Here is an 11476-nt window from a genome sequence, read left to right on the forward strand (position 1 = left end):
CTTCTTATTTCTAATCTCAGAACTCCCCCTTGTCAATATAGTCCCATTTTGGATCAGAATATGACTTTTCCTAAAGAGAGTCCCAGTTTTCTTTTTTTCATAGGAGAGATTGGGTGTATCGAAAGGAATAAGAAAACATGTAAGTGATGCATCTCCTTCCACATTTAGGATTCTCTACTTCGTATTTCTATTCTCAGAACTTCCCCTTGTCAATATAGTTCCATTTGAGTTCAGAATATGACTTTTCCTAAAAAGAGTCCCAGTTTTCTGTTTTTCATAGGAGAGATTGGGTGTATCGAAAGGAATAAGAAAACATGTAAGTGATGCATCTCCTTCCACGTTTAGGATTCTCTACTTCTAATTTCTAGTATCAGGACTCCCCCTTGTCAATATAGTTCCATTTGGGATCAGAATCTGACTTTTCGTAAAGAGAGTCCCAGTTTTATGATTTTCATAGGAGAGATTGGGTGTATCCAAAGGAATAAGAAAACATGTAAGTGATGCATCTCCTTCCACATTTAGGATTCTCTACTTCTTATTTCTAATCTCAGAACTCCCCCTTGTCAATATAGTCCCATTTTGGATCAGAATATGACTTTCCCTAAAGAGAGTCCTAGTTTTCTTTTTTTCATAGGAGAGATTGGGTGTATCCAAAGGAATAAGAAAACATGTAAGTGATGCATCTCCTTCCACATTTAGGATTCTCTACTTCTTATTTCTAATCTCAGAACTCCCCCTTGTCAATATAGTTCCATTTGGGATCAGAATATGACTTTTCCTAAGGAGAGTCCCAGTTTTATGATTTTCAAACGAGAGATTGGGTGTATCCAAAGGAATAAGAAAACATGTAAGTGATGCATCTCCTTCCACATTTAGGATTCTCTACTTCGTATTTCTATTCTCAGAACTTCCCCTTGTCAATACAGTTCCATTTGATTTCAGAATATGACTTTTCCTAAAGAGAGTCCCAGTTTTTCTATTTTTCATAGGAGAGATTGGGTGTATTGAAAGGAATAAGAAAACATGTAAGTGATATTGAGCTAAGTCCAGAATGTGTTCCTGGATAAGGCGGCCCATAGACAAGAAAGGAAGAGAAGCCCAAGAGTTCAAGAGGTAGGCGCTAGAAGCTATTTCCCCTTGTCCGTACAAGTGGTCCCGCGCGTGGCTTGGATCAGCGCATATGACCGTTAGGTCAGGTCGCTATCAGCTTGATCCAAGAGAAAGCTCGTCTGTAGTAGTCACGTGTAGCCTTATCTCTTTACGAGAATGGAGTCTCTCTTAACCTAGTTTGTAACCTATTTATGTCTCTTTGTAGCCGACACAATGAATTAATGAGAAAGTATTCTTCTCTTTCACAATCTCTTATTCTCTCATATCTCACGCAAACACTCTCAAGAAACTCTCTTAATATGAAAAATCCAACAAGTGATGCATCTCCTTCCACGTTTAGGATTCTCTACTTTTAATTTCTATTATCAGAACTCCCCCTTGTCAATATAGTTCTATTTGGGATCAGAATCTGACTTTTCGTAAAGAGAGTCCCAGTTTTATGATTTTCATAGGAGAGATTGGGTGTATCCAAAGGAATAAGATAACATTTAAGTGATGCATCTCCTTCCACGTTTAGGATTCTCTACTTCCTATTTCTATTATCAGAACTCCCCCTTGTCAATATAGTTCCATTTGGGATCAGAATCTGACTTTTCGTAAAGAGAGTCCCAGTTTTATGATTTTCATAGGAGAGATTGGGTGTATCCAAAGGAATAAGAAAACATGTAAGTGATGCATCTCCTTCCACATTTAGGATTCTCTACTTCTTATTTCTAATCTCAGAACTCCCCCTTGTCAATATAGTTCCATCTGGGATCAGAATATGACTTTTCCTAAGGAGAGTCCCAGTTTTATGATTTTCAAACGAGAGATTGGGTGTATCCAAAGGAATAAGAAAACATGTAAGTGATGCATCTCCTTCCACATTTAGGATTCTCTACTTCGTATTTCTATTCTCAGAACTTCCCCTTGTCAATACAGTTCCATTTGATTTCAGAATATGACTTTTCCTAAAGAGAGTCCCAGTTTTCTATTTTTCATAGGAGAGATTGGGTGTATTGAAAGGAATAAGAAAACATGTAAGTGATATTGAGCTAAGTCCAGAAATGTGTTCCTGGATAAGGCGGCCCATAGACAAGAAAGGAAGAGAAGCCCAAGAGTTCAAGAGTTAGGCGCTAGAAGCTATTTCCCCTTGTCCGTACAAGTTGTCCCGCGCGTGTCTTGGATCAGCGCATATGACCGTTAGGTCAGGTCGCTATCAGCTTGATCCAAGAGAAAGCTCGTCTGTAGTAGTCACGTGTAGCCTTATCTCTTTACGAGAATGGAGTCTCTCTTAACCTAGTTTGTAACCTATTTATGTCTCTTTGTAGCCGACACAATGAATTAATGAGAAAGTATTCTTCTCTTTCACAATCTCTTATTCTCTCATATCTCACGCAAACACTCTCAAGAAACTCTCTTAATATGAAAAATCCAACAAGTGATGCATCTCCTTCCACGTTTAGGATTCTCTACTTTTAATTTCTATTATCAGAACTCCCCCTTGTCAATATAGTTCTATTTGGGATCAGAATCTGACTTTTCGTAAAGAGAGTCCCAGTTTTATGATTTTCATAGGAGAGATTGGGTGTATCCAAAGGAATAAGATAACATTTAAGTGATGCATCTCCTTCCACGTTTAGGATTCTCTACTTCCTATTTCTATTATCAGAACTCCCCCTTGTCAATATAGTTCCATTTGGGATCAAAATCTGACTTTTCGTAAAGAGAGTCCCAGTTTTCTGATTTTCATAGGAGAGATTGGGTGTATCCAAAGGAATAAGAAAACATGTAAGTGATGCATCTCCTTCCACATTTAGGATTCTCTACTTCTTATTTATAATCTCAGAACTCCCCCTTGTCAATATAGTTCCATTTGGGATCAGAATCTGACTTTTCGTAAAGAGAGTCCCAGTTTTCTGATTTTCATAGGAGAGATTGGGTGTATCCAAAGGAATAAGAAAACATGTAAGTGATGCATCTCCTTCCACATTTAGGATTCTCTACTTCTTATTTCTAATCTCAGAACTTCCCCTTGTCAATATAGTCCCATTTTGGATCAGAATATGACTTTTCCTAAAGAGAGTCCTAGTTTTCTTTTTTTCATAGGAGAGATTGGGTGTATCCAAAGGAATAAGAAAACATGTAAGTGATGCATCTCCTTCCACATTTAGGATTCTCTACTTCGTATTTCTATTCTCAGAACTTCCCCTTGTCAATATAGTTCCATTTGAGTTCAGAATATGACTTTTCCTAAAGAGAGTCCCAGTTTTCTGTTTTTCATAGGAGAGATTGTTGGGATTTATGAGACAAAGCTCAACAAATGGTGGAAGCATTCACTTGGTGAATGAAACCACTTAACCCACACAAAATAAACTTGATCTCAAGAGAGAGAAGAGACCATCAACTTGTGATGGAATCCACACAATAAACATAAGTAGAACCGAATCTATGAGGAAGAAAACGATTCTATAAAGGGAAAGCATCTAGTTTGAGACTAATCTAAGCAATGAACACAACACATAGAGAGTTTGTGTTCTTGAGATGCAAGACTCAGTAATCTAGATGAGAGAAGCAAATAAAGAAGAGTTTAGTGAGTGTTTATGAAGTGATAAGGCTGCCTTAAGGGCAGTCACTACAAACAATTTTCTCTAAGGACTCTACATTGCGAAATAGAATGAAGAACAAGATAAAAGAGAGAAATCACTTCATTGATTCTGTGTAACATTTACAAGCTCGGTTACATCTCTTTTTATAGAGAGAAAGGAAGAGAGGAAGCCCTAACACATGAGCCAAGACTGAGAGTGACATAAAGAGAGCGTTTTTGTCTTGTTAAGAGCTGAAAGTGACAGCTCATAAACGGTCACATGTGACTAAAGTCACATGTGAGAGCAGACTTGAATTTGAATTCGTTTCCCTCCTCTTCTTGTCACTTATGGGCCTTATTCCTTGCATTCTTTAGGCTTTCTTGGCGTCCTCTTCTTCTTCTTATCTAATGGGCCTCGGCCTTACACAACCTTAGACTTGTACGGACACCTCTTGGAGTTGACTTGGCCGTACAGTTCTTCTTCTTCTTTAGGTCGAGGCTAGACTTGATCAATAGCTTCTTCAGCCTTGTCTTGTCTTCTTTTTATCTTCTTTGAGAGATCTTGGAGTTGTCTTCGGCCTTGTCTTGATGTCATTGGCCTTGACACTCCTCTTCTTCCTCTTCTTTGACTTGGAGATGATCGGCCTTGTCTTGTTGACTTCGGCCTCACCTCTCCTTTCCTTCTTTCACTCTAATACTCCCCCGCAAGCTTGGTCGTCGAGACGCCAAAGAGGACCAGAGGCCAAGCTTGCAACACGCCAAACTACCTCATTAAAAAACCTTCATAAAGAAAACCTCTTGGGATAAAACTTTATGAAGGGAAAAAGAGTATAGTTTGACGGTTGCTTGATGTAGCTATGGCCTTGGTTTGAATTTGCTTTTGAACCGGCTCCTCTCCCAAGTGTTTCCATTCCTTTAGCTCTTCTTGCCTTGAACTCTCTTCGCATGAATCCGTTCTTTGTCATCTCCTTTGAGGCTCTCCAGCATTTGAAGCTTTCTTTGGTCTCTTTGAGGCTCTTATGGTCTCCTTTTTCCCTTAAACAAGAGATAAAGAAGAAAAGATTAAGTAATGCCATAAGGAATATCAAAGAAACATATAACCAAATGAGGAACTTCAAATCCTATGAGGAATATCAAGAATAAAAGATGTACAATAGACTAAGCAATTCATAGAAAGAATCCGCAAATGAACTTAAGGGAATGAAATAAAGGCAAATAAAAAAATGGGATAGAGTTTAGAGTTTAGTCTGATTTATATGAAGAGGAATGTGAGGACTTTGAAATGCGGTTTGGTCACCAATTAAGCTCCCCCGCACACTAAACATGTCTTGAGCCTTGAAATTATGTGCAAAATAGATCTTGACATCTTGTGCACATCCGATCTTCAGCTCTTAAACCAAAGGCACTCGCAAAGACTTTGGAATTGATTCATAGCCTTCCATCAGCTTGCTTCTCCACTTGAACTTCCACCTTAGCCACCTTGGGTCTGCTATCTTCAGGTCAGCCTCTTTGGTCTGCCATCTTCAAGTCAGCCAGGTTAAACTAGGTTGGGCTTGTCTTTTGGTCTCTGAAACTTGATGGCCCTCTTGATCAATTCTAAGCTTGTTGCTGCGCCTTCTTTTGGCTTCTTTGAAGCCTTAATGGATCTGAATACAGCCACCAGCTGACTTCCAGCTCACATGACCCATTCAGACCTCTCAAACTCGCCACTTCTTCTTGAGATAGCAAACGAGCCAAACACCATCCTTTTTAAGACCCGAACCTGTTTAAATTTGAAGACAGATTCTAAAACAAGAGATTGTATTTGTTAGAGTATAGAGAATAAGCAGAAGAATAAAAGAGAATTTGGAGAATAAGGAGAATAATGGAGAATAAAGAGAATATTGGGGAGAATAAAGAGAATGAGAGAATGGAGAATAGAGAATAAGCGGAAGCAAAGGAGAATGGGAAAAGAAATTTTGCTCAAGAGTTCTTATGGACAGAGTTTTGCTCTGTTTTCTTGAGTTAAGCCAAAGCAAATGCCAGCCAAAAACACCAAGAATCCCAAGACTATGGAGTTTTAATGGCTGGAACAAGATAAACTGATTGGAAAATTAATTTCTCCATCAATTAACACAAGAACTCAAGGAAAAACCCATTTACACGAGCTTCCCATGAGAATTTTAATAAATAAAAACGACCACAAAAATTACACAATGCTTAGTGCTTCTCATGGTTTAGAAAAAAACAAACACTGATGGTTAAAAACAATTTTTCCACCAGTTTTTTTTAAAGATCTATTTCTCTTTTTGTCAAGCTTGTTCTTTTGGTCACAAGTCAATACCAGATTCAAGCTTTCAAAAATAAGAGAAAATAAATCAGAAAGAGAACTCCACCCTTGTCCTCGTGAAAAGTCATTGGACTAAGTGAAGAACACAAAACACAAAAAAAAAACAGAAACAGAAAGAGAATCGAGTTTTAGATGGAACAAAGAAAGATGGCTCTGATACCATGTTGGGATTTATGAGACAAAGCTCAACAAATGGTGGAAGCATTCACTTGGTGAATGAAACCACTTAACCCACACAAAATAAACTCGATCTCAAGAGAGAGAAGAGACCATCAACTTGTGATGGAATCCACACAATAAACATAAGTAGAACCGAATCTATGAGGAAGAAAACGATTCTATAAAGGGAAAGCATCTAGTTTGAGACTAATCTAAGCAATGAACACAACACATAGAGAGTTTGTGTTCTTGAGATGCAAGACTCAGTAATCTAGATGAGAGAAGCAAATAAAGAAGAGTTTAGTGAGTGTTTATGAAGTGATAAGGCTGCCTTAAGGGCAGTCACTACAAACGATTTTCTCTAAGGACTCTACATTGCAAAATAGAATGAAGAACAAGATAAAAGAGAGAAATCACTTCATTGATTCTGTGTAACATTTACAAGCTCGGTTACATCTCTTTTTATAGAGAGAAAGGAAGAGAGGAAGCCCTAACACATGAGCCAAGACTGAGAGTGACATAAAGAGAGCGTTTTTGTCTTGTTAAGAGCTGAAAGTGACAGTTCATAAACGGTCACATGTGACTAAAGTCACATGTGAGAGCAGACTTGAATTTGAATTCGTTTCCCTCCTCTTCTTGTCACTTATGGGCCTTATTCCTTGCATTCTTTAGGCTTTCTTGGCGTCCTCTTCTTCTTCTTATCTAATGGGCCTCGGCCTTACACAACCTTAGACTTGTACGGACACCTCTTGGAGTTGACTTGGCCGTACAGTTCTTCTTTTTCTTTAGGCCGAGGCTAGACTTGATCAATAGCTTCTTCAGCCTTGTCTTGTCTTCTTTTTATCTTCTTTGAGAGATCTTGGAGTTGTCTTCGGCCTTGTCTTGATGTCATTGGCCTTGACACTCCTCTTCTTCCTCTTCTTTGACTTGGAGATGATCGGCCTTGTCTTGTTGACTTCGGCCTCACCTCTCCTTTCCTTCTTTCACTCTAATACTCCCCCGCAAGCTTGGTCGTCGAGACGCCAAAGAGGACCAGAGGCCAAGCTTGCAACACGCCAAACTACCTCATTAAAAAACCTTCATAAATAAAACCTCTTGGGATAAAACTTTATGAAGGGAAAAAGAGTATAGTTTGACGGTTGCTTGATGTAGCTATGGCCTTGGTTTGAATTTGCTTTTGAACCGGCTCCTCTCCCAAGTGTTTCCATTCCTTTAGCTCTTCTTGCCTTGAACTCTCTTCGCATGAATCCGTTCTTTGTCATCTCCTTTGAGGCTCTCCAGCATTTGAAGCTTTCTTTGGTCTCTTTGAGGCTCTTATGGTCTCCTTTTTCCCTTAAACAAGAGATAAAGAAGAAAAGATTAAGTAATGCCATAAGGAATATCAAAGAAACATATAACCAAATGAGGAACTTCAAATCCTATGAGGAATATCAAGAATAAAATATGTACAATAAACTAAGCAATTCATAGAAAGAATCCGCAAATGAACTTAAGGGAATGAAATAAAGGCAAATAAAAAAATGGGATAGAGTTTAGAGTTTAGTCTGATTTATATGAAGAGGAATGTGAGGACTTTGAAATGCGGTTTGGTCACCAATTATGCTCCCCCGCACACTAAACATGTCTTGAGCCTTGAAATTATGTGCAAAATAGATCTTGACATCTTGTGCACATCCGATCTTCAGCTCTTAAACCAAAGGCACTCGCAAAGACTTTGGAATTGATTCATAGCCTTCCATCAGCTTGCTTCTCCACTTGAACTTCCACCTTAGCCACCTTGGGTCTGCTATCTTCAGGTCAGCCTCTTTGGTCTGCCATCTTCAAGTCAGCCAGGTTAAACTAGGTTGGGCTTGTCTTTTGGTCTCTGAAACTTGATGGCCCTCTTGATCAATTCTAAGCTTGTTGCTGCGCCTTCTTTTGGCTTCTTTGAAGCCTTAATGGATCTGAATACAGCCACCAGCTGACTTCCAGCTCACATGACCCATTCAGACCTCTCAAACTCGCCACTTCTTCTTGAGATAGCAAACGAGCCAAACACCATCCTTTTTAAGACCCGAACCTGTTTAAATTTGAAGACAGATTCTAAAACAAGAGATTGTATTTGTTAGAGTATAGAGAATAAGCAGAAGAATAAAAGAGAATTTGGAGAATAAGGAGAATAATGGAGAATAAAGAGAATATTGGGGAGAATAAAGAGAATGAGAGAATGGAGAATAGAGAATAAGCGGAAGCAAAGGAGAATGGGAAAAGAAATTTTGCTCAAGAGTTCTTATGGACAGAGTTAGTTAAGCCAACGCAAATGCCAGCCAAAAACACCAAGAATCCCAAGACTATGGAGTTTTAATGGCTGGAACAAGATAAACTGATTGGAAAATTAATTTCTCCATCAATTAACACAAGAACTCAAGGAAAAACCCATTTACACGAGCTTCCCATGAGAATTTTAATAAATAAAAACGACCACAAAAATTACACAATGCTTAGTGCTTCTCATGGTTTAGAAAAAAACAAACACTGATGGTTAAAAACAATTTTTCCACCAGTTTTTCTTAAAGATCTATTTCTCTTTTTGTCAAGCTTGTTCTTTTGGTCACAAGTCAATACCAGATTCAAGCTTTCAAAAATAAGAGAAAATAAATCAGAAAGAGAACTCCACCCTTGTCCTCGTGAAAAGTCATTGGACTAAGTGAAGAACACAAAACACAAAAAAAAAACAGAAACAGAAAGAGAATCGAGTTTTAGATGGAACCAAGAAAGATGGCTCTGATACCATGTTGGGATTTATGAGACAAAGCTCAACAAATGGTGGAAGCATTCACTTGGTGAATGAAACCACTTAACCCACACAAAATAAACTCGATCTCAAGAGAGAGAAGAGACCATCAACTTGTGATGGAATCCACACAATAAACATAAGTAGAACCGAATCTATGAGGAAGAAAACGATTCTATAAAGGGAAAGCATCTAGTTTGAGACTAATCTAAGCAATGAACACAACACATAGAGAGTTTGTGTTCTTGAGATGCAAGACTCAGTAATCTAGATGAGAGAAGCAAATAAAGAAGAGTTTAGTGAGTGTTTATGAAGTGATAAGGCTGCCTTAAGGGCAGTCACTACAAACGATTTTCTCTAAGGACTCTACATTGCGAAATAGAATGAAGAACAAGATAAAAGAGAGAAATCACTTCATTGATTCTGTGTAACATTTACAAGCTCGGTTACATCTCTTTTTATAGAGAGAAAGGAAGAGAGGAAGCCCTAACACATTGATATGATCGTGACCAGCTCAGAGGAGGAGGAACCAGAGGTAGCTGGCAGGATCACTCGTTCCAGAGCTAGAGAGATGGCTAAGGAGGCTCACGCACTCATTGCCACGGAGGACAGCGATCACCAGGAGGCTGGAGCTCACATCTTCAACATCTCTATCTTGAAGAATGAAGAACCCAGTAACAATGACTAGGTAACTTAGGTGATGATTCTGTACTCTTTTCCTTGGTGAGGATTTTGGAAGGCAAGGAGGTTCTTCTCCAAGGTTTTTAACGAGGCAGAAATCATTGCTACGTCGAGTTACTTAGAAGTTGTTACTAATGGGTAATAACGTGCAAAGTCACAATGACTTGTGCACTAGTTGTTTTAGGCGCACCACTTAGGTTTAGAAGGGACGCCTCGCTGTTTTAATTTTAAATTAAACTTCTTGTTGTTTTATTTCAAACTCCATGTTGTTTTGTTATTAGGGCTGCGATTTTCTCTCTTAGTCTATAAAAAAGAGAAAATCGCCTAAGTCATAGGGAGTGAAGAATTTTGATCAAACTTTTAACGTGTTCTTCTCTCTTTTCGATTTCTGAGAACTAAAAAAACTCTGAAATTCGAATCTCTTAAAACTAATCTGTTTACAAGAGATTCTGCTATCACCATCACATCCCTCTCACGATCCATCGACGAATCCATCCACCACCATCTCAAACCATCGATCCGCCGCATCACACCACCATCTCCCTCCATCGATCTCTCATCGCGCCACCATCGCTTCATCACGCCAATATCATCGCATCTGTCCCTCCAAGTCACGATCTCAATTCGCCTGTTGCCTTATCTTCAGAGTTGATCTCCTCGGATCGTATCACGTGGTATCAGAGAATAGAAAGTGACATAAAGAGAGCGTTTTTGTCTTGTTAAGAGCTGAAAGTGACAGCTCATAAACGGTCACATGTGACTAAAGTCACATGTGAGAGCAGACTTGAATTTGAATTCGTTTCTCTCCTCTTCTTGTCACTTATGGGCCTTATTCCTTGCATTCTTTAGGCTTTCTTGGCGTCCTCTTCTTCTTCTTATCTAATGGGCCTCGGCCTTACACAACCTTAGACTTGTATGGACACCTCTTGGAGTTGACTTGGCCGTACAGTTCTTCTTCTTCTTTAGGCCGAGGCTAGACTTGATCAATAGCTTCTTCAGCCTTGTCTTGTCTTCTTTTTATCTTCTTTGAGAGATCTTGGAGTTGTCTTCGGCCTTGTCTTGATGTCATTGGCCTTGACACTCCTCTTCTTCCTCTTCTTTGACTTGGAGATGATCGGCCTTGTCTTGTTGACTTCGGCCTCACCTCTCCTTTCCTTCTTTCACTCTAATAGAGATTGGGTGTATTGAAAGGAATAAGAAAACATGTAAGTGATGCATCTCCTTCCACGTTTAGGATTCTCTACTTCTAATTTCTATTATCAGGACTCCCCCTTGTCAATATAGTTCCATTTGGGATCAGAATCTGACTTTTCGTAAAGAGAGTCCCAGTTTTATGATTTTCATAGGAGAGATTGGGTGTATCCAAAGGAATAAGAAAACATGTAAGTGATGCATCTCCTTCCACGTTTAGGATTCTCTACTTCCTATTTCTATTATCAGAACTCCCCCTTGTCAATATAGTTCCATTTGGGATCAGAATGTGACTTTTCGTAAAGAGAGTCCCAGTTTTCTGATTTTCATAGGAGAGATTGAGTGTATCCAAAGGAATAGAAAACATGTAAGTGATGCATCTCCTTCCACATTTAGGATTCTCTACTTCTTATTTCTAATCTCAGAACTCCCCCTTGTCAATATAGTCCCATTTTGGATCAGAATATGACTTTTCCTAAAGAGAGTCCTAGTTTTCTTTTTTTCATAGGAGAGATTGGGTGTATCCAAAGGAATAAGAAAACATGTAAGTGATGCATCTCCTTCCACATTTAGGATTCTCTACTTTGTATTTCTATTCACAGAACTTCCCCTTGTCAATATAGTTCCATTTGAGTTCAGAATATGACTTTTCCTAAAGAGAGTCCCA

The 11476-nt window shown here is 38.9% G+C and overlaps 1 long non-coding RNA gene across 1 annotated transcript; it reads right to left on the reverse strand.

Annotated features, from left to right (window-relative positions):
• Nucleotides 1-3779: 3779 nt before the first annotated feature.
• LOC112084339 lies at nt 3780-6003 on the reverse strand. Its single transcript, XR_002898222.1, has 2 exons — nt 4953-6003; nt 3780-4711 (listed from the first exon to the last, which is right to left on the reverse strand). It is a non-coding gene; the product is annotated as an uncharacterized LOC112084339 (long non-coding RNA).
• Nucleotides 6004-11476: the final 5473 nt, after the last annotated feature.

This window comes from Eutrema salsugineum, unplaced genomic scaffold (assembly GCF_000478725.1).
Source record: "Eutrema salsugineum unplaced genomic scaffold, Eutsalg1_0 scaffold_40, whole genome shotgun sequence".
Taxonomy (NCBI): Eukaryota; Viridiplantae; Streptophyta; class Magnoliopsida; order Brassicales; family Brassicaceae; genus Eutrema; species Eutrema salsugineum.